Source organism: Schistocerca nitens, chromosome 2 (assembly GCF_023898315.1).
Source record: "Schistocerca nitens isolate TAMUIC-IGC-003100 chromosome 2, iqSchNite1.1, whole genome shotgun sequence".
Taxonomy (NCBI): Eukaryota; Metazoa; Arthropoda; class Insecta; order Orthoptera; family Acrididae; genus Schistocerca; species Schistocerca nitens.
The window spans coordinates 683,002,515-683,026,721 of NC_064615.1; the positions used below are offsets into that span (position 1 = coordinate 683,002,515).

Here is a 24,207-nt window from a genome sequence, read left to right on the forward strand (position 1 = left end):
AATACACCCTCCCACCACCAACTACTCCAGTATGGTCACAAACATCACCTATCCCATCAAAGGTAAGGCTACCTGTGAAATCATTCATGTGATCTACAAGCTAAGCTGCAACCATTGTGCTTCATTCTATGTGGGCATGACAACCAACAAGCTGTCTGTCCGCATGAATGGCTATATACAAACTGTGGCCAGAAAACAAGTGGATCACCCTGCTGCAGAGCATGCTGCCCAACACAAAATCCTTCATTTCAATGACTGCTTCACAGACTGTGCCATATGGATCCTTAGCACTAACACCAGCTTTTCTGAACTGCGCAGGTGCGAATTTTCCCTAATTTTCCCTGTGATATATCCTACATTCCCGTAACCCTCCTGGCCTCAACCTTCGTTAGTCATTGGCCTCACCCATCCAGCCCCTTCTCTGTTGCCATTCCAGCACTGAACAGCCCTCATTCCACCATCACACCCAGTCTTTTTACTTCTCTTCTTTTCCACTAACCCCTCCCCCCCCCCCCCCCCTGCCCACTGTCTAATCTCCCAACTACACATACCTACTCTACCCCCTCTCCACCTCATCTCTGCATGCTCCAAGTAGCAACTCACTGTCCTCCACCCCCACCCCTACCCTACAACCCAACCCCTCCCCACCCCAGCCTCCTCCGTTCCACCACCCAGTCGCCACTCCCATCCTGCACTGGTGCTGCGGCTCGCAGTGTGGCTTCAGTTGCCAGAGACTGCATCGTGTGTGTGTGTGTGTGTGTGTGTGTGTGTGTGTGTGTGTGTGTGTGTGTGTGTGTGTGTGTGTGTGTGTTTGTGTGTGTGTGTGTGGTCTATTTTCGATGAAGATCCTGCCACAAGCTTCTTTGTGACAGTCTTTTTGTTGTGCCTATCTGCTAATCATCATCTCCGCTATAGGGTGAGTAGATGAGTAGCAACTTTCCTTCCATAATATTGTTAAAAATCTTCGAAGGCAACAATCCCACAAAAGTCTACTTACAAAGTTTCAATACCCAGTATTAAGTGATGAATCTACAAGCATATTATAATCCCCCAGATATTACTATTGTAGGGACACTGAAGGCAAGATTAGATTAATCACAATGTGCAAAGAAGTATTTAAGTGATAATTCTTCCCATGCTTCATAAAGCAAATGGTATGGAAAGAAGCCCTAATATGTGGTACAACAGGAAGTACCCAGTGCTGTGCATCTAACAATTGTTTGCAGGATATAAATGTAGAAGCAAATGAAACAGTATCTGCCATGTTCGTATAAGCATCTAATATGACAGCTCAAGTAACCTGTAGTACATTATTTTGTTTACTTAATAATTTAAGGAAGCACATTTTTTTTACTTTACAGGCAAAAGAAAAATTGTATTCTGATAGGAATGTCTTGTGGTTACATGGTGGTTATGTGTTACTAAATAATAATAGGTAGACAGCCTGTTACTTATAAATAAGTTGAACACACATTTGATTTTAGAACTAGCACTGTGGCTAGCTAGTTCTATCTGATTGTCAGCCATGCAGTTTTTGAGTAAATAGGGAGGATGAGAGAAAAATTATTTACTACTTCTTAAAATTTCTTCGTACCATGCATTTAGTTCACTATGGTATTTTAATCACAAGAAATGTTTCCAAGTATCTATTCCACAGCATGAGCAGTGGATTACTTGATACTGTTGGTGGTCACCTACCCCTTTTCATCAAGTCCTTAACATCTAATGTCCAAGCAATACTTAAAACACTTCAGCAGAATGAGGGATATTACCTACTTCTTTCTTTTTTCTCTCAAGTTTTTCTTCCATCCAATGGTGTGTATCTTCTTCTTTTTTCCCCCTTATGTGACATTCTGAACAGAAACTGCTATTCCTCTTTTCACTGAATACAAACTGTATTGTTGACCCTCGTTGGATCTGTGGCACAGAGGCTTGAAAATAAGACATTTTACTCAGTGAGACTACTGTTGTTAAATATTGGACTTCAAAATATTTGTCGACTAATTCTCATCTCGATTCAAATTTACTTACATCAGATAAATAAATTAGCAAAAGATTGGTCAGCCATACTATTTGTGGGGACATATATAAAATACAAAAAGTAACTAAAAAGAAAATTATTTTAAACAGTTCCAAATTATATAAGCTTTTTTTTTCCGAGCAAAGAGTGTAAACCAAGGTGAGGAGTGAGTCATGAAGTAGAAAGTGTCACTATCAAAATGGTGTTTGGTTTAATTAGATTTCATACTAAAAATATGGCATAAACTCCCACAAGTGGTGAATACAATGTGATCAAGAAGGTACAATAGAAAAAGAAACCACTGTGGACAATGCCTTCAAAAATGCTGCAGCTCTGAGGATACTTGAAATGGACAAGGTCAGAGTCAAACTACCGCCATTCTGGGTTGAAAAATCTGATATTTGGTTCAGTCAAGCTGATGCACAGTCGCATACAGCCAGCTTAAAAACTCAAACTGTGAAGTTACACTACTTATTAGCACAACTGGAGCCACAAATTGTTGAAAATATCTGGGATTTGATTGCCTTTTCCAAGTCACACAGACATTCCTTAGCTAAAGAGAGACTGTTAACATTGCTAGAAAGGCATTCATAGATCTGCAATTGGGTACTCTAAAACCAAGTCGACAGTTAATAAAAATGAAAGATTATGCAGTAAAAAATATGTATGACAATATTCTGAAAACATTATAGTTACACACACTTTTTGGCCATGTTCAAAGCATTTCAACTATATCTGAAGAAATTTTAGATAAATTGGCTGTCATGGCAAATCGACTGTAGCATATGGAATCAGTTAATGAGATTCAGTCAATTCTATCACAGAAATTGTCATCGGCTGTAGATTATACAGCGCAGTTACATAAATTGCTTATTTGTCAAAGATTATAATTCAGAACAATTGTTTTTGGTATACAGTTGAGTGGATACCTCTGTCCTTCCACAGTCAAAAATAACAAAATAAAACTGGCTGAATACAAACAGTTTGCAGCGAATGGTTCTCAAATTCCAACCCATGGCTCAACATTGCTGAACATTTACCTTGGATTATGATGTAATTTTTAAAGGGCACTTATTGTTGCAGGCACTTCAGAAGGTGTCTTAGGTACCTATTCTTTTCATTATTTTCATTTCCTAGTTGATGTCAAAAACAAAACGTTAACTGATGACAACATTCAGTTGAAACTGAAAAGGAACGTAATATGTACTGAAGAAACTAATTCAGTTAATTCCATTTGTATCTCTTGCACATTTACTCAAATTTTTAAAAAAATTACCTGAGTTAACAAAACTCTGTGTCATGCAAAAAGTGAAAGTTGATGTTAAGCATTACATCACAATATCTAGTTGCCATCCAGTCTTCTGTGAGCACCATAGATAAGATGCATGCAAATTGTATATTGCAAAGCAAAAATTCTAGTACATCTTAAACCACAACATTATTCAACCATCTGAATCATTGTGGGCCAGTCCATTACATACGGTCACAAAATCAGATGGTCACTGGCGCATTTGTGGAGGTTGTCACCATCTAGATAAATGCACTCTCCTAGAAAGATGTCCAGTTCCACAAACAGATGATGTGAACTTAAACCTACATGTCCAGAAGGTATTTTTGAAGGTAGATCTCTTTAAAGCTACTACCACATTCCACTTACAGAAGAAGATAAACAAAAACCAGCAATCATCACTCCATTTGGCCTTTATGAACTTATATTAAAAATGAACTAACTCCTCCATCTGTTTTTAAGGTGTCGATTTTATTTTGGCAACTAGTTTCAACGTTGTAACAACGTCATCTTCAGGCCCATACACTTTCTGATGTCAGCTGCATGCGGCTGATCCTAGAAGTCGGTATGGACTTCTAGTATCAACTGCACACAGTTTTTTACTATATTTAAGAAAAAATTATTAAATATATTTGCTACCTGAGACTCACCATTTATAGCCCTTCCATTCAGTTCAACAGTGATGTTACCCTGTTCTGTGGCTAGTTTTCCTGTCTCTCATTTCACTAAATTTATAGCCGTAAGTCTGTTGTCAGAACTGCTTATTTCTGACACGAAGTGCACACTCCTAGGTTTTTTAATAAGCTTTCATAATAATTCTGAGTAGTTTTTGTAGTGTGCAACCACTGCAGGACATCTGCTTGTTTTGCCAACAGATGAAATCCCCTCTTCCTTTCACAAGATACTTTAATTCCTCTAGTGATCCATGTTTTTTACATGGCTGTTTAGTGTCCTTTCTCATTGGCTTATGTGAAAAGCTATGTTCAAATAATGATATGAATTTATCATGGAAAAAGATTAAATTTTGTATTTAGTTCATTATAAATTTCAACCCAGGCCATCTCTTGTAAACTGTTTTTAAAAACATTTCTCTTGGGTTCACTGATTATTCTAAATGCTTTCCATTGATGAGTATCCATACTCTAAGGCAGTATGTTATTTATCCTGTCTAACTACGTATCATGATCAGAGAGAGCATCTGATACTAGCTAAACAGTTATTTTCTTGTTTTGAGCTTCACACACAAAAAGAAACACACACATCATCAATTAGGATTCTGATGCCTTCACCCATCTGTGTTGAAAAGTTAATTACAAGATCAAATTGAAGGATCCAAGTAAGGCTTCCAGATAATTTTTCCAATCAGAGTCCTTTACAAAATCTACATCAAAATCACCACAAACTGCTGTTTGCTGCTGTCTGACAGACAGCATAGTAAGGAATGCAGATTCCTCATAAATAGTTCAAAATTTCACAGTTGGGATCTATGTACAGTTACAATTAAAAGTGAACTATTTTTTGGTATTAATTCACAAGTGCACACTTCTATGTGCTAATCACTAAAAATCTACTTGCCTCAATGTTTTTGAACTTGTGTTCTGACTTAATTATATAACACACACAGAGTGTACACAAAGGTGAGAAGTGAGCTTGAAATAAAAGTGTTGTAATCAAAACATTGTTTGGCTTAATTAGATTTGTACGAAATATATGGAATAAGTTCTCACACTATTCATATGGACACAACTGAAGAATGACTCAAGTAGAGTAGAAAACACAGAACTGCATTTTAACATATGGATTGTGTGTGCGAAGCCAATAATACTCCTCAGCAAAAAGTTTTGAAGAAACAGTGAAAGTAAACTAGGAAAAGTCACAGATAAATGCAAAAACAAAACAATGATGGCGCAGAAAGTTGAAATATCCATAATAATGACCACAGTGACACTGAAAAAACACAGTTCATTTATGCACACAACATAACAATGAATTACAATGCACAAATGTGAGACTGCTAAGAGCATCTATATCCATCCACCCATCCTTTGTTTTTACAGGGTGTATACATGGATAACAAAAGAAAAATTCCAGATTTTTCTTGGATCTCCCAGTTAAAAAAACGCACTTTTCCCAAGTGAGAATACACTTCTTCCAAGATGAAAATACACTTTTTCCATGATAAGCGACAGTGTACTTCCCCTCAGAGCTTTGAAAATGTCCAGCGAAAACTTCCCGGCACTTTAGAAAACAAAACCCGGCAAGGGGAGTAGGGAAGGGGGAGGGGGGGGGGAGTTAGGGGGAGGGGGAACGCATTTTGCATTTTGAAAAAATCTGTGATGTGCAGAAACATGTACACTGCATACTACGATATGCCACATATTTTCACATTACGAAATTATAAATTTGAGTTCCACCAAAAACGGCAAGTTAATTTCTGAAGCATTGTAATAAAGATTGCAATGCACTTTTGTAAGCCAAACAAAGCTCATGTCGCGTGATCTTGCCAGCCAATGACAGCAGATATTCAGATGATACACATGATGTAGTCAGCCAATAGCAGCATCACTTAAATAAGTGAACATACAAATAGGAAAAGTTAATGGTTTAAAGTAATGTACATAGTGTAACTACAAGAAATGCTAAGCTTTCACAAATAACATTGGTCTTGAAGATTAATAAGCGTTCACATGTAATATTGATCTTTTTAGCATGAGTCACACTTTAAGATACATCACACAAATGAGTCAGTAAAATTTTAAACAATGACATTAATGTCTAGTCTTCTGTGCTCGAAATTAATCTAAGTGGTTGGTACTCAAGGTGTTAAGTTTTAAATGAGAGTCAAACGCTCTGTGATTTAAGAAATTCATTGCACATACTCATCTTGAGTAAAAGGAAATTTCCTTTGAAAATAACACTTTTTAAAGAACCATTCACAATATTTTCCTGTGACCTCTTCGATGTGGGTTCGTTTCAGCAGATGCCAGAGAGCGCCAGAAAACAGGCACTCCTGCGCCTGGGCAGCTATGATGACATAGGAAGCCTGTATGTTTGTACACATATAACATTAAGAGATCTCATATGACATCATAAAAGAAACAGGACATCATGGAGGATACTCCATGATCATAGGAATTTCATAAACCACACTAAAACGCATAATTCAGCTTAAAGGACACATTCATATGTCCAGATTCACAATGAAGTAGGCCCCAACCTGATGTTAAGCTTTTCACTGCGTTTTTTGGATGCAAATTTTCTGGGAGTACCTGTACTGTGTTGTCTCATGTTTGGTTCCTTATCATGACATAATGCCATACATGCCAGAAGATGAAAATGTGCACTTGAACTTCAATGAACAATTGAAACTAGCCAATAGTGTGGAATGAAACACTTGATTTCATATAAATTGACTGAATCTGCGGAAAAGATTAATAAAAGCCATACTTTTTTTAGCAAACCGACAAAAATAACTTCGTTGTTGTGCAAGGTGATTAATGCTTGATTTCCAAAAATGTGGAAGTAAAATCAAATCAGAAAACAGAAACTAATAAAATATTTTAACCTTCCATAATTACGTGAATGTATTTTAATTCACTTGCTAGCTCCCGGCCACAGAAATTCATTTTGTTTTCATTTAATATGTGAACTGTAAATGAAGATTAAGCAGAAAAATCACCAAACATAAACACGGGTCACTATCCCCCTCCCCACTACAACCCAGACTGCTCATTGAACGCATGAATCTGGCAGCTTGGGCGGGGCCAGAAAATTTTTTCTGGGTAGCATGACTGTTTCTTGCTACTGCTGCAGCCACACTTCAAGTAGCCAGAAATGGAAGTTACTGCTCATACACAATTCAACTGCACATGTGCAAGAGCCCATTGGCAGCTGCTCAAAACGAACTTAATGTAAACAGTTATGATCACGGGGGTGAAAGTGAAATTATGGGAGAAGAGGCAACCAGCCATGTAGTTCCTTCCAGACCACTAGAGGCGCTAACGGTCAAACAAAACTGTAATTGGCCAATGAGAGCTCTCCAAAGGTGGTGGTTGATTGGTTGGTTTGTGGGGGTTGAAGGGACCAGATGTGGTTGTTGATATTCTATCATCTTGCTCTGTACTGAAGTCTATGGATATAGTCATCTTTGTATTTGTTTCATATTTACATACTACTTATCTTATTATAAACAGGTTTTTTACTTTAAATTTCATAAAGTTCACCATGAAACTGAAGAGATTTCCTGCTAAAAAAATGTCTGCAATTAATCAAAAGGTAAGACATTTAATTTTCAGTAAATAATCTTGTAGCCTGTAAATGAAATGTGTTCTCTTCTATAGTGAATTAAGCTGTGTGGTTTCTGTAGTGGACTGTTAAGGCAGCCAGTCCACAGTGACGGGTAGCCGAAAGGGCACACGTACACACACGCCGACTGGCGTTAAGTCTGGAACAGGATTCGTAATGAATGTGATAAAGAAAAGAACGTAGCTACTAGAACACTTAACTTTTATATCGTCCTTTGGTATACAGCATTCTTGATGATACAAGTGAGACTATCTTGAGATACATGCAATGGTACAAATGGCGCCTTGCTAAGTCGTAGCCATTAACTTAGCTAAAGGCTATTCTAACTGTCTCTCGGCAAATGAGAGCAAAGGCTTCGTCAGTATAGTCGCTAGCAACGTCGTCGTACAACTGGGGCGAGTGCTAGTACGTCTCTCGAGACCTGCCTTGTGGTGGCGCTCGGTCACGATCCTGACAGTGGCGACACGCGGGTCCGACATGTACTAATGGACCGCGGCCGATTTAAAGCTACCACCTAGCAAGTGTGGTGTCTGGCGGTGACACCAGTTTCCATTTGTTTGTTTAAATTACTTTGATATGTCAATAGTAGTATTATTTAATGAAGAATTTTATGTTTTTTCAGAACACTCACACAACAAATTGACTCAGAAATACTCCTGTAAATTTCCTGGCTGTTCATCTGTATATTACGTGGGTTCAACAGAGAAAGTTAGCAACAAGTATTTCTACAGGTTTCCAAACCAACTTCAAGATTTGCTTCTGAAGTGGAAAAGTGTTTGTAAACTGTCACTTGATGTGAACTGTGCAACTTATTTTGTTTGTGAACACCATTTTTTTGAAGAAGATTTTATGAACAAACTAGGCATAGAGTAAACAGTGGTGTGTTTCAAAACATATGGCAGGTGTTCCTTGTGAAAGTGCTAATATAAGTAGTGAATCAGGTGAAACAGTTGTTAATAGTGAAATTTTTATTGTGTGCTTAAGAAATAAAAATAAGTTTTGTTTCCATTTCACTGTTTTTATCCACCTTTCCTATTTTTGGTACTTTTTTTGTGTTGAAGCATTTACAATCATAAGATGTAAGAAACATTTTTTAAGAAATTAATGATCAGTAGTGAAAGTTTCCTAGGCAATTACTCGGAAATTACAGTCCTGAATCATAGTTGTAACAAATTTTAGAATTCTACATTAATTAACACTACAATAAAAATTTCTTAATTGAACCTCTTTAACTGCCAATTATTCTCTTGATAATAGTTTTTTTTCCCTCCATTTACCCCCGCAGCTTGTAAGATGTCAAAGAATGACATTATTCAAGAATAATTGAAGTCCAATTTAGCTGCTTGAATTTTTCTTTAGCTTATGACAGTTATTTAGACTAGTTCTTATGACGCACAAAAAAAGACCTGGAGCTTTTATACGCTGATAGAAATCAATATAAGTGTGTCAGTTCGCAAGCCTATTCTTGATGTTTGTGCCTGACAGTTGCGCTCAAGAAAACATCATACGTGCAGCGACTGTCAGACACAAATATTAAACATTGGCTTGTAAACTGACACACTTATATTGATTTCTATCAACATATAAAAGCTCCAGGATGTTTTCTGCATCATAAGAACTTGATGCTACACTTGAACCTGAAAGTAAGTCGAAACAAGCTTGTAGTTTAAATAACTTAAACTAAATAAAATTGTTAAAGCCAAGCTGGACTAAATATTCCTGAATAATAGGTTTGTCACTGCTGTATTGTAATGTGCTATAGCTGTGTTTAAATTATTTTATGATGCTAGCCAATATAATTACACAGCATGAACAGTAAACTGAGACAAGAATATATATATATATATATATATATATATATATATATATATATATATATATTTCTTGTCTCAGTTTACTGTTCATGCCGTGTAATTATTTTGGCTAGAATCGTAAAATATATATATATATATATATATATATATATATATATATATATATATATAACGAAAGCGCTGGCACGTCGATAGACACACAAACAAACACAAACATACATACAAAATTCAAGCTTTCGCAACAAACTGTTGCCTCATCAGGAAAGAGGGGAAGGAGAGGGAAAGATGAAAGGATGTGGGTTTTAAGGGAGAGGGTAAGGAGTCATTCCAATCCCAGGAGCGGAAAGACTTACCTTAGGGGGAAAAAAGGACAGGTATATATATATATATATATATATATATATATATATATATATATATATATATATATAGAGGGAAACTTCCACGGTCTGCCTGTGTCCATTCATGCGAATGGACAGTTTGTTGCTGGTCATACCCACATAGAATGCGTCACAGTGTAGGCAGGTCAGTTGGTAGATTTTTAGTTCATCTCCATACCACTAGAGGCACTGCTATCGGTATGTGTTTCCCTCTTTTAATACGGGAGATGTGCTTCTCTTTTCTTGTTGTTCTGTGGTTATGATGTCACACTCGTTGGAAGCAGTTTGGTGTTATGAAGTATTCCATAGTCTTTGTCCTAAAGCCTTTGACACATTTTGCTTTCGGCAGGCACTTGTGTGTGCACTGTGTTTTGCTGTAGTAAATGGCACATTTCTTTTGCAACTTTTTTTTTTTTTTAAATTTTGGTTTTATTCACTCGTTTACGTTTTATTGCTGCAATATTACTCTGAAACACTGGGATACAGTAAAATTCTTTGTTAGACTATCAGTTCTTACCAGTCAAAAATTACAAAAATTTAACTCAAGACTAAAACAATGAAAAATTCCCGGAATTCTGAAAAATTCCCGGAATTCTGAAAAATTCCTGGAATTCTGAAAAATTCCCGGAATTCTGAAAAATTCCCGGAATTCTGAAAAATTCCCAGAATTCTAAAAAATTCCTGGGTTTTTCCCAGATTTCCCAGTTGTCCTGAGGTGTATACAACCTCTTTTACCTCAGAGGCAGCTCGAAGAATCACAGCTTACACTGCAAGCATTAAATATATAGCAGATGATTCACTGCCCATATCATTCCCCACCAGTGACAATGATATTTAGGACTGAAATGCACATGTGACACAAAACAAGTTGCAACTTAAGGTTCATTGTGACACACAAGTGGTGGTGGTGAAAAGACAAGGTGTGTCCCGTGGCCTCATGGAATTAGAGGAGAGAGAATGTCATTGTTAGCTGGGATGAAGGCTGGTTTGAGTCTGTTGATGGATACTGCAATGGAAGAGCCATTGATATCAACTATGAATGTTTTGTGATGGTGTGAATGGATCACTGTATGATGGTTGGAGAGGCTTTCAAATAGCATCGTGTCAGATAAAAACCTGTTTTCATAACTTTAGCATCGTGTCAGATAAAATCCTGTTTTCATAACTTTAAGTGATGGAAAACAGATGGTCATGAGATGGAAAGTTCTGCTGAAGTGGCAGGACAGAGCTTGTGGATCTGCGAGCAAAAATGTTGTGCAAAGTCTGAGGCATCAACAATGCTGTTTGATATTTCAGTAAAGAACTCTCCCAGTAGTCAAAATATTAGCCCATACATTAATTCAGCTATTTCTACATTGAGATCTTCTATGAAGGTTTTTCAGAAGTTTAATGGAACAACACGTAAGCTGTCAGCCCAATGCTCTTGGCATGGCATCTGAGTGAGGCCTTTAATTGCCAGTGAAGCCATTCCACAATACCGCTGGCGGTGGATGCAGATTAAAATATGACTCATGACGAGCAATGCTGAGAGTGTTTTAAAGAGATATGAATTGAATTGTTTGCCCTGGTCAATAGTGACACAGGGAGGGATGCAGAAGTGCAGCATGCACTCACAGAACATGGTCATGACTACATTTGCATCTTTCACAGCATAGATTTCAGATCAATGCGAGAAACAGTCAACTGATATCAGGCAACATTGGTAAACTTCTGATAGCAGCAAAAGTCCAATGACATCGACGTGGACACGCTGAAAGAATTAAATTGGTGGAGTTACATGCTGGGTTACTTTGTAGTGCTGACAAGCATTGCACTAGCAAATAAATGTCTGACAATCTTTCTCACAGTTTGACCAAATAAATGGATTCTTTGCCAGTCATACTGTAACCTTACTCTCAGATAGGAGAGCCTGTGGAGAGATGAAATTGCTCGTTTGCAAAAATGTGTTGTAATAAATGGTCACGCTTGTGGCGTTGATACGTCACAATACAGTGCTTTGTTTGAGTTTGCTATTCAGATGTGTCAGACTTGTAAGCTTGACAATATTTCAAGGCATGCCATCAGCTCACAACCCCCCCCCCCCCCCCCCCCGAGTGTTGGCAAGTGCTAAAAAGTCAAGTTTCTTCATGACAGTGTCAGTATGAGATAGTGCATCTGCTGGTCTACTCTGCTTACACGCTGAATCTGATAGTAAATTAAGTAATGATGTCCAGATGCCAAAAAGTAATGGAGTAATGCCTTTTTTTCCTTCCGCTGGAAACCAAATACTAGTGGTTTATGGTCTGTGAGAAGTGTAAAATGTCTACTTTGAAGCACATGCATAAACTTTTTGACTGGGGATATGCTATGTAGAGCTCGCAATTGTATGTTGACCAATCTGCTTATGATGATGATAATTTCTTGCTGAATAAATCTAGTTTGCCAGCTGTGTTGCATACATTATTGTAAAATGGCTCCAATTACAATTGATGATGTGTCTACCACAACTGTGTTGCGGCCACATGTAGTAAGCATTGCTTCACGCAGTGTAGAATGGCAAAACACAGGCACACCGACGACCAAGGCATTGAGAAGTAAGCGCGGCACAGATAGCCTGGCTGACAGTAGCAGTCTACCAACAAGCTGATGCAAGCATGCACACAGACCGAGTGCCGAACGAAGCCTGGAGAGTGCTGAGTATGGAGAAGTGAGGCCAGCACGCTAAGTTACGCTGGAATATACTGTGGGAGTAATAACAAAAAGCTACCACCGAGGGTAAAAAACGTCCTCCTGCCGGATATAAATAGTGGAGCGCAGGCAGCAACAGACAGAATCCATTAGGAAGCAGTTTGGATCTGAGGACGGATGTGGTCCATGTCCGAATGTTCAATCTTTGTAGGTGATGATTCCAGAAGTCTGTTCCAGCTCGCAGGAGTCATCCGTTCACCGCCAGATGTCAACTTCAGCTCTGGAGGTCGGCCCGAGTCCGGTCGGCACCATGGCTGACTAACTACAGCGAGAACTTCCAGCAGGACTGGCCGCAGTGCGGTTTTGGTCACAGGCATCACCGGGGACTGACGCCCGGACTTCACAGCAGCTGGCTCCATGGTGCATGGTCCGTCCATGACGGGACCTTGCGGACATCGTGACTGACGGCTTCCTAGCCACCGGTGCAGTAGGTGTCAGCACTTGAACTCACGGCGACGCGGTTCTGTGGGCGTGCCCATACTGGAAGCGCCGAGCAGCGACAAGTTCATCTCAACCAGAGGGCATCCTGGCTTCAGTGGAGCACTGGTGGCACGCATTGCGCGCATTGTCGGAGAATCTACACAGCAGCAGCCAGGCAGAGGGATTTGCAGGGCTGGGCAGCGACGACGAGGGAGAAATTGTAAAGAAAGTTCAATAAATAATTGTAAAACTCCACGCCGTCTCAGTCTTTGGCACAGCCACTGTGTCTGCTGCTAACAAGTACTGCAGAGGTCATAACAAGCGGCAGAGAGAAGCCGTAACAAGTGGTGTCAGGCGACCCACGCCATGACTTTGACTGGCACCATGCAGAGCAACCGATAAACATCGAATAGGGTGAGTCCAGCAACTGCCTTCTCTCTATGTTTTCTGTGTAGTTAGACATGTTGAGGGTAACGTTAAGGGGTGTGAGAGTGTCATTTGAAAGGCCTAGCAGCCCTGTAGACTTATCACAGTTTCGTGGGAATGATAGTCACATTAACTTAGTACCATCTAAATGTGTAGTGTGTGGATTAACTGGTCACGTCACTCCTTGCGATAAATTTGTACCAAGTACTTGGGATGTGTGTGGCTTTCATGGTCATGTAACGGGGCGAGGTGGTAAGTCTAGATGGCTTGCCATTAGACGTGCTAGGAATTAACTTGCTTCTGGGTAATACAATTTTATTTTTGTGAGGTGAGGTATACCACACAGAAAATGCCAGAGACATGTGCAACTGGAACAAGTGACGCCGTAGTCGCATTGTCAGAGAAAGTTAAGAAACTGATTGAAGAAAATAAGTTGCAAAAGCAGCACATGCAGAGGATGGAGCAACAATTGTTGCAAAATACTCAATCAGGCTCGGGAAGCGATAGTGTAGAATGCAAGGGTACTGTCTTTTCCGCTGTGGCAGATTGTTCAGCGGCTAATTTGATACCTTCCTTCTCGGGTAAAAGATCAGAGGATGTGAATGTTTTCATTGGTGATGTACGTAGTACGGCTAGACTGTGTGGCTGGTCGGGTGAAATGTGTTTGCAAATGGCAAGGTTACGGCTAGTAGGTGACGCAAAGACTTATATGGCATTCCACGAAGGGTTAAAGGATGCTACTATGTTCACAGAGTTGGCTGAAGGATTATTGGAAAGGTTTAGGAAACAAAAAAATGCCAGATTATATTAGAGAAAAATTGGGGAGGATGATGCAAAAAACGGGTGAAATGGTAGAAGAATTTTCAGACAGAATTAGGAGAACTAATGCGCACATGTATGAGTTAACACAAGATGCGAGTGCAAATGAAGTTGTATTGAAAGAATCAGAGAATAGAACTTTAGACACATTTTTGCAAGGGGTCTCGCAGGATTTTTCACACTGGATATGGATGGAAAATCCAAGTGACGTAGCAGCAGCATTGCATGTAGCTACACATTTGCAGGAAGTGGATAGTGCCACCAGAAGTCACAATGACAAAAATAATTTTTTCGTCTTCCAAAGAGTGTTACCGTTGTGGAAAGCAAGGTCATTTTAAGGGACAATGTCGGGAGCCACACTGTTTCAATTGTCAGAAAATAGGGCATAAGGCACGGCAGTGTAAAGCCAAGAAACGGGTTAATGATACAGCAGGTAAAAAACTATTAAACGAAAAAGGAAGTGTTCCTGCCATCGGGAGGCATTCCCAGTAAAAAGAGGTACTCAGAGAGTGCACGAAGAGGCAGATTGTAATTTGATGGTTTGGATAAAAGATAAGTGGCAAAGAGTTTTAGTGGATACTGGAGCGCATGTATTAGTTGTCAGTGTGGACCTCGTGGGCAAGAAAGGATTGGGAGCTCCAAGATACAGTAGGTGATAAAAAATTAGATGCACTAGGGACAGCACAACTCAAATTTAAGACAGGGAACATGTTGTTCTGGGAGCAAATGGAGATGTTGTCAACTGTGGGACAGGGATTTTCAGCGATACTTGGGTTGGACTTTATGATTAAACATCACGCCAAAATTGACCTTTCGCAACATACGCTGGAACTAGATGTGAACTTGTTCTCAATGGCTACAGCTGTTGCAAATGTTTCAGAGTCGCAAGGTGCACCGATAGCTAAGGTGATACCAACTAAACTTCGTACAAGGGCATTAAAGGTGATTTCATGTGACAAAGTATGAACAGGTACAGGAAAGTTGATCTGGGTACCGGTGGATGTCGATGTGCCACAGGGGTTATTCTTGGTAGAGCCACTACCAAGTAATGAGGTTTTAGACGAAAAGCATTGCTTTATTCGTAGGAGTTTATCACGGGTAACGGACATAAACGGGCAATTTATGGTTCCGGTGAGTTTGGATAACTTTGGGCGGGATGACGCCGATCTGTCGAAGGGATTAGTAATAGCCACGGATGAAGAGGACATCGATAGTTCGAGGCTAGACTATGATCTAAAGCAAACCGTCAGCACGTCTGCACTTCGTGACAAGGTAAATCATTTGAGAGGAAATGATCGTTCAGGTATGGAAGAATTATTACTAAAGTATAAAGCACTGTTTGAAGCACAGGGTACGTGATCTGCTACACCGATAACACAGCACTGTATTCTGACAGGGAATCACGCCCTGGTGTATCGTAAGCCATACAGACTACCGAAACAATTACAACCAGTAGTAGAGCAATTAAAAGAGCAACAACTGGAAGATAGGATAATCCAGCGCAGTAATAGTCCTTGGTCTAGTATCGTGGTCCTAGTTCCGAAGAAGACACTGGACGGGTCAAAAAAATTTTGCTTTTGTTGCGATTACAGACATTTGAATGAACGGACAGTGGCGGACGTATATCAGATTCTGAATATCACAGAAATGTTAGACAACCTAGGGCAGTGTAAATTTTTCTCCACTATGGATTTTCGAAGCGGTTATCACCAGATTGAAGTATGTCTGGAGGACAGGCCAAAAACAGCATTTACGATGCATTGTGGTCACTTCGAGTATAAAAGAATGCCGTTTGGACCAAAAAACATTCCAGCAACATTTCAGAGGTTGTTGGATGGAATCCTTCGCGGGTTGACAACGAAAAAATGCATGGTGTATCTGGATGACATTATAGTTTTTTCAAGAGATATAGAGCAGCATATGTTACAGTTAGAGGAGGTGTTTAAAAGATTAGAGGTAGCATGGCTAACACTAAGTTTGGACAAATGCCATTTTGCACAAACACAAGTAAATTATCTCGGGCATGTTATCAGTCAGGACGGGGTACGGACAGATCCTCGTCTCACTTCTGCAGTACGGGATTTTCCAGTTCTGCAAACGGTTAAACAACTGCAATTGTATATTGGTCTTGTGAGCTGTTATCGAAAATTCTTAGAGGGGTTTGCAGAAATAGCGAGGCCATTTACTAAGTTTGCTAAGAAAAGGTGTTACCTTCCAGTGGATGTCAGAGTGCGAGAAAGCATTTCAAAGGTTGAAACGGATACTGACATCAGATCCAGTTTTGATGTTTCCACACTTTTCGAAGGAGTTTATACTACAATGCGATGCATCTAATCGTGCTCTTGGGGCTGTACTTGGGCAGGAAATTGATGGCAAAGAACATCCGATTGCATTCGAATATCATCAACTTAACAAGGCGGAACAAAATTACTCTACAATGGAGAAGGAATTGTTAGCAGTAATATACGGGATTTTGTACTTTCTATGTTATCTGTATGGTAGAAGGTTTGAGATTGTGACAGATCATTCAGCTCTGAAATGGTTATTAAGTCTGAAAGACCCAGCGAGTAGGCTAGTGAGATGGCCACTGAAACTCGGTGAGTTTGATTATGAGGTACTACACAAGCCAGGTGTGAAATATGCCAATGCTGACACATTGAGCAGGAAAGTGGCAGTATTACAAGTAACAGGGGTGACTGAATATTAGTGAAAAAGGGCACAAGCCATGGATACTGACTGCCAATTGTTCAGAAAGCAACCGCAGTTCCTAGTACAGGACGGGTTACTTTGCAGGTCGACAAAATGCGGCCCGCGTGTCGTCGTACCAGCAGCGTTAAGATCTGAAGTTTTGCAACAGGTGCATGACCATTTTCTTTCAGGACATGCCAGGAGAAGAGCTACAGATAGGTGGATAGCCGAGAAGTTTTGGTGGAGGACACGACATCAAGATGTGGATGAGTACGTCAGGTATTGTGTGCCATGCGCACAGCGTGCAGACTTGAGCCATCAAAAGATTCAGCTTCAAAGATTACCAGAGGCAGCAGACCTTTCCAACAAATCGGAATTGATGCATTAGGGCCATTAAACAGGGGTGCAGCAGGGAATAAGTATGTGTTACCAGTGATTGACCACTTTTCTAGGTATTTAGTCATGGTCGCATTACCAGATCAGAAAGCAAGTATGGTGGCACAAGCTTTAGTTAATACTTGGTTACTCAGGTATGGGATACCTCAGTAATTAATCTCGGATCAAGGTACTAATGTCACGTCTGATCTGATGAAGCAACTGTGTAAGTTACTGAAGGTAAAGAAACTACGGACTAGTCCATTCCTTCCGCAAGCAAACGGACGAATGGAGAGAGTGCATCGCATGATCGCTAAGATGTTGAGTCACTATGTAAATAGTTAACACACCGACTGGAATGTGTACTTGCAATTCGTAACCAGTGCATATAATAGTAAGGTACATACATCGACAGGATTGTCACTGTATGAAGTGGTGTATGGGTGAATGATGCCATCACCTTTTGACATGCTGGGAGCGGAGGGCGAGCATGTAAGGCAATTTGCGAAAACCATTAAGGAAGTATGGCAGAGAGTTAGACGAGCTAACACGAAAGCATAGGAATGACAAGAATGGATGGGAGGTACAACGAGGAAGTTGCCACAGTACAGAGTAGGCCAATGGGTGCTACTAGCTAATTCGTATGTTCCAAAAGGGAGAACCATTACTTCTCCTTCTGGCAGAAAGCGAAAAGAAGCGCCAGAAGCAGACAGTAAACCGGGTATAAAGTATAAGTTGCATTCGAGGGATGTGTAGTTGGCAGTAATTATCATGTGTGTATTATTTCTGTGCACGGACTAGGGTTATTTTATTGTTATTAAGGGTTAGTGATGGGGTTTTTTCCTTCTCTCTCCATTCTGTAGGTGACGCAGGATATACACACAACAGAGATACGGGGATTTGGTACAGAGTTGTTGAATGTGACACGCATGGTGCGTGGGATGGCTACTGGGTTATGAGCATGTATAGAACAAACACAGAAATTATCGAATACGGATCTGATACAGGTACAAACGCGATTGGATATAGTGGAAAGGAAGCTGGAAATGGCTAAATTGCTGCGGGAACTGGTTAACAGCATTGGTGATGCACGAGTGAGGATGAATGAATTGCAAGAGGCAGTACATCATGCATTGCATGGGCAGGTGAGTGTGACGTTGATGTCACCAGAAAAATTCAGACGGAGTCTGAAGCAAGCAGAGGGAGAGTTTCCAGAGGGGGTAGAGCATGTAGTGACAATAATTGAAGTGAGTCTGTCATTTTTTTATCATATGTCTAGGATTAAGGTAACAACAGATCTAGTTAAGATGTACAGGGTGCATCAAAAAAATTTATACACACTTTGAACTGGCATAGACAATTTATTTCCCGTTCTACAAGGTTAAATAACTGTGAGAAAGTAATGTCATGTTTCTTCAACAGGTGGCAGCAGTGGCAAGGAAGTAACTGCAACATGGCGGACATGCGTTTGAACTTTGAAGTGTGGAAGCAGATAATTAAGTGGTACTGGAAGGTTGAGAATGTAGCTGAGGTTCAAAGACTGTGGAGAAGTGAGTATGGTACAGAACCACCTCCAAAGTTAACAATTACACGTCTACGGGACAAATTCGAAATTCATGGAACAGTGTGTGACGTGCATAAATGTCGATCAGGGTGATTTCGTACAGCTACAAGTGATGATTCCACAACTGCGGCCTTGGAACTGTTTCAGCGTTCGCCTCAAAAATCTTCAAGGCAAGCGGCATGTGAGAGTAATGTAAGTGCTAGTAGTGTGCTACGCATTCTGAAGAAAGGCAAGTTGCCTGTGTACATTCCAAGGCTGTTGCAACAGCTAAGTAACGACGATCCAGATCGAAGGTTAGAATTTTGTGAATGGGTTCAGGAGATGGTGAGACGTGTACCGGGTTTTATGGGTAGCATAATTTGGTCGGATGAAGCCCAATTCAAACTCAATAGAACTGTCAATAGGCACAGTTGTGTGTACTGGGCTGAAGATAATCCTCACATTACAGTTGAAAAGGCTGTGAATTTGCCTGGTGTAAATGTGTGGTGTGGTTTGTCTGTAAGGGGACTCATTGGGCCTTTCCGCTTTGAAGATACGGTTACTGGAGAAACATACCTAACAATGCTTGCTGACTCCATATTCCCTGCCATTCATGCATTATACAGTAATGATGAGTTTTGTTTCCAACAAGATGGCGCCCCGCTGCACTATCATAGGGATGTACGAGCATACCTGGATCACAATGTGCCAGGCCAGTGGATAGGACGCAGGGGACCAATCAAGTTTCCTGCGCGCTCTCCAGACATCACGCTACTGGATTTCTTCTTATGGTGCACAGTAAAAGATGAGGTGTACAAATGTAAACCACGTAACCTGGACACACTTTGGAATGAGATTCAGGCGGTGTGTGCAGAAATCTCATTGGACAATTTGGTACAATGTACGGAATCAGTGGTGACTCGTACTCAGAAATGTATTGATGCTGAAGGCCACCAGTTTGAACATTAATCACATTCGCAAAGTATGTTTATTTTTCCAACTGGACTTAAAGTGTTCCATTTCTAGAAATTTAACATTGTAGAACGGGAAATAAATTTTCTATGACGCTTCAAAGTGTGTATACATTTTTTTGACGCACCCAGTATATAGAGATTAGATTTCCAGTAACTAGTGTGGGGAGACAGTATCACTGTTACACAGTGCATCCTTATCCGGTCAGATGGGAGCGCATGGGGAAGGGCATACAGTTCAGGACACAGGTTTTATTAATTTCTAAGGAGGGGGATACTCATGCTACTATGTCGAGTTATAGAGTTGAGTAGATGTTTAATGGAGTCAGTTTCCATTTGTACATCGCGGGTTGTTTTCACGGGCAAGGGGTCGTGTGAGATCCAGTTATTTAGGGCAGAAGCAGAAGCTTCGTAGTGTCGCAGAATAGTAGTGAAGCCTACGCCACATTTACAGCAAGATGGGAGGCATTGGTTGTATTCAGTATTCGCTACAGAGAGGATATCAACCAAGTGTTATGACAATGGGAATTGGACATCAACCACGTAGATGGAATTACGGGACAGTGGTTTGCTAAAATTGTGAAATAGTAGGGGATCATTTCAGCTTACCACCGACAGTCACGGGAGTCACCAAGGTTACAGATACTCATCTGACGTTGTACTGGCCAGATGCTTCATTCAGCATCGCTCCAGGAGAAAATTTGACGTAGATTAACAACACCTTGGATGCTACACTATTGCAAACGATAGATAAACTAGTAGATTTGGAGAAAGGTCAAATTTCAATGCAGCAATTATTAAGGCATGCGGAGGAGTACGATACCAGGCGGAAACGTAGCATAGTGACCATTGGTATTTCAACCAGTACTATTACCGTGTTAATTGTATTTATCGGTGTGGTATACGTCTTATTAAAACGGAAGATTCAGCATGTTAATGCAAGACTGCTCCATGAGATCCCTGTAGAATGGATTACCAGTAGGGCATGAGTCAGGGCAACATGGATATATATTGGGAAGAAGTAGAATATAGGATAGAACTAGAGTTAACGTATAGGGTAAATTCGGGGATGAATTTAATTTTTAGGAGGAGGCAGTGTTGCGGCCACATGTAGTAAGCGTTGCTTCACGCAGTGGAGAATGGCGACTGAGGCGTTGCAAAGTAAGTGCAGCACAGATAGCCTTGCTGACAGTAGCAGTCTACCAACAAGCTGATGCAAGCATGCACACAGACTGAGTGCAGAGTGAAGCCTGGAGAGTGCTGAGTAAGGAGAAGTGAGGCCAGCATGCTAAGTTATGCTGCAATATACTGTGGGAGTAATAACAAAAAGCTACCACCGAGGGTAAAAAACGTCCTCCTGCCGAATATAAACAGTGGAGCGCAGGCAGCAACAGACAGAAGCCATTAGGAAGCAGTTCGGATCTGAGGACGGACGTGGTCTGTGTCCGAATGTTCAGTCTTTGTAGGTGATGATTCCAGAAGTCTGTTCCAGCTTGCAGGAGTTGTCTGTTCACTGCCAGATGTCAACTTCAGCTCTGGAGGTCGGCCCAAGTCCGGTCGGCACCATGGCTGACTAACTACAGCGAGAACTTCCAGCAGGACCGGCCGCAGCGCAGTCTTGGTCACAGGGGCCGCCGGGGCTGACCCCCAGACTTCACGGCAGCTGGCCCCACGGTGCGTGGTCCATCCATGACGAGACCTCGCAGACATTGCGACTGACGGCTTCCCAGCCACCGTTGCAGCAGGCGTCGGCAGTTGACCTCACGGCGACGCGGTTCCGTGGGTGTGCCCGTACTGGGAGTGCCGAGCAGCGACAAGTTCGTCTCAACCACATGGCATTCTGGCTTCAGCGGAGCACTGGTGGCGTGCGTTGCACGCATTGTCCGAGAATCTACACAGCAGCAACCAGGCGGAGGGATCCGCAGGGCTTGGCAGTGACAACGAGGGAGAAATTGTAAAGAAAGTTCAATAAATAATTGTAAAACTCCATGCCGTCTCAGTCTTTGGCGCAGCCACTGTGTCTGCTGCTAACAAGTACTGCAGAAGTCTTAACAAGCGGCAGAGAGAAGCCGTAACAACTGTGAGATGTGTGACACAAAGAGGATGAGATAACAATGCAGTCTCTAACACAACAGCTTTTACTTCAACCAAGGATACTTTCTTTTCATCAGTTCACAGCAGCATGTCTCCAGGCGTAGGGAAGTCTTTTAGCATTTTGTTGAGAGGTACTGCCAACAATGCATGACTCTCCATAAACCATTGATAAACATTTTGTCAAGCCCAAGAAGTGGCATAATTCTCATATTGCAGGATTCCTTGTGCATTCATAAGGTACCCTTAGAATTTTACTTTCATCACTCCGAAGACACATTTTTGTCGCTTAATCACTAAACCATGTTCTTGTAGTTTAGTGAGTAATTGCTGTAGATGTGCTAGATGCTCTACCCCAGTAGACAACAAAACACGCATGACATCAATGTAGACATAACAAAACTCTAGTTATTTCTTCCAAGACATGCTGGGAAGCCTGGGCAGCATTGTACAGTCCAAGAAATTGAATTCACACAAATTCATGGAGTCTGAATGGAGTGCAAATAAAAGGATTGATATATCTTCTGGTGCAATTGGCATATGACAAAAAGGAGGACAGATGAGGTCAGATGTGGAGGAAACAGTCTTACCATGAATTTGCATAGCAAAGCTTTCAATGTGTGGCACAAGAGAACCATCAGATATTGTTCTTGCATTAAGCTGATGACAGTCACCACAGGGACGCTACACATTATTCTTCTTATGGGCTGTCTGGAGTGGAGAGGCTAAGTTACTTTTTGAAGAGTGACAGATTGCTTTTATTAACATAAAAGAACACTCCTGCTTTGCACTCTTTACTTTTTCTGGCTGCAGATGATGAGACTGTGCATGGACTGGCAGTCCTCACATGATGACAACATGATGTACTGCTGAGAGTCTTACTGGTGCTGGAGTAAGCAATGGAAAAGTGACATCAAGAAACTTACAAAGCAGGCCAGTGTACAGCGAATCACTGCAATCCCTTTGCTTCCAGCACAGCTGACACGACATAGGTGTTCTTGAATAGACAACTGTGGTGTAGAACCTAGCAGACATTGATTGCGAAGATCTGGGAGCAGATTGTAAAAAAAATTATAAGTCTGCTCCATCAGGTGCAACCATCAGCAAGAATGAATCTTCACATAAATTCACATTAAAGATTGAACTTTAGATGTAAGTTGATGTAGTTGTAAGTCTTGATGGAAGATCCATTTACAGTATACAAGTAACTATCATCAGTTTTCCACTGTGGAAACAAGAAGAAGAGTAAACTGAGAGATCAATTTCAATGAGAAATTGTAGCTAGGTAGTTTTGTTATGAACAGTCAATGGCTGTTTGGTATGAAATCAGTTGCTGTTGCTACTGATTTCAGCTGGTGTTTCCCTTGTCACAAGGTGATCAACACTGATAAACTTCAGATCCAAACTTTTTGTGATACCAGCAGGTCTTCTCCCTGGTGAGTGAATGCCTGTTTCTGCTGGAAGAGTGTTACTATCAAGAGGTACATGTGGAACAACTTGCTTCTACAGGTCAGCTACCTGCGCTTGCAGTGCTTCCAGAGAGTCTCTGTTCTGACAGAGATGGTTACAACGCCCGTGGATGGATACATCTCAACTATTCAGTCAGCAGTTTGAGCGAGAGCATCAATGTCACAAGCACAAAATGTATTTTCTGTGCATCTGCAGGTAAGTAGAAGTCATACATTCAGCAGAATATCTCTGTTAACTGTGTTGCCCACTACCTATGGAGTTTTGAAGCAACTGAAGTGGTGTTTGGTCACTGAGTTGTTCAGTGTAGAGCAACATTTCATGTCACTTAACTTCTGGCTGCAACAAGCAAGTTACAAGTGCATGCTTGATAGAGGCATATTTTTCAATGCCTGGTGGTAAAGCTGTCTTGTACTTCTGTGGCCATTTGTTAGATCAGCACAGCCACCGCATAACTGCACTTAGTTTCATCTTAACTAATGTGGACCAAGACAAATTAGCTCTCAAGTTGGGCAAGCCACAGTATTAGATTATCTGACCAGAAAAGCAAGGATTCCATTACAATCAGACTGCGGATCATGTTTCTCATTGACAAGCCAGTGCTTGCAGGATTTTGTATGTTTGTCATTGCTGGCATTGATTAACCAAAGCAGTTGTTCACAAGTGATTCTGCACGGCATGGTTAAAATGAAAACTTCAATAAGGCGTGTTTCATCATTCTGGAGGGCAATTCAATTTTTTTGGCTTGAAAAGCAATCATTCTGGTACATGAAACTCGAGTTCACCAAATGTCATGTGTAAACGCAATTTCGCTAAGCTTATATATAACAGTTAATTACAATGAGTAATCTGAAGACTGCTAGGAGGGTCTAT

General features: G+C 40.8%; 1 protein-coding gene across 2 annotated transcripts in view; it reads right to left on the reverse strand.

Annotated features, from left to right (window-relative positions):
* LOC126236822 (mitochondrial dicarboxylate carrier-like) overlaps positions 1–24,207 on the reverse strand; it is an 80,507-nt gene that overhangs the window by 38,149 nt on the left and 18,151 nt on the right. The window lies entirely within an intron of this gene.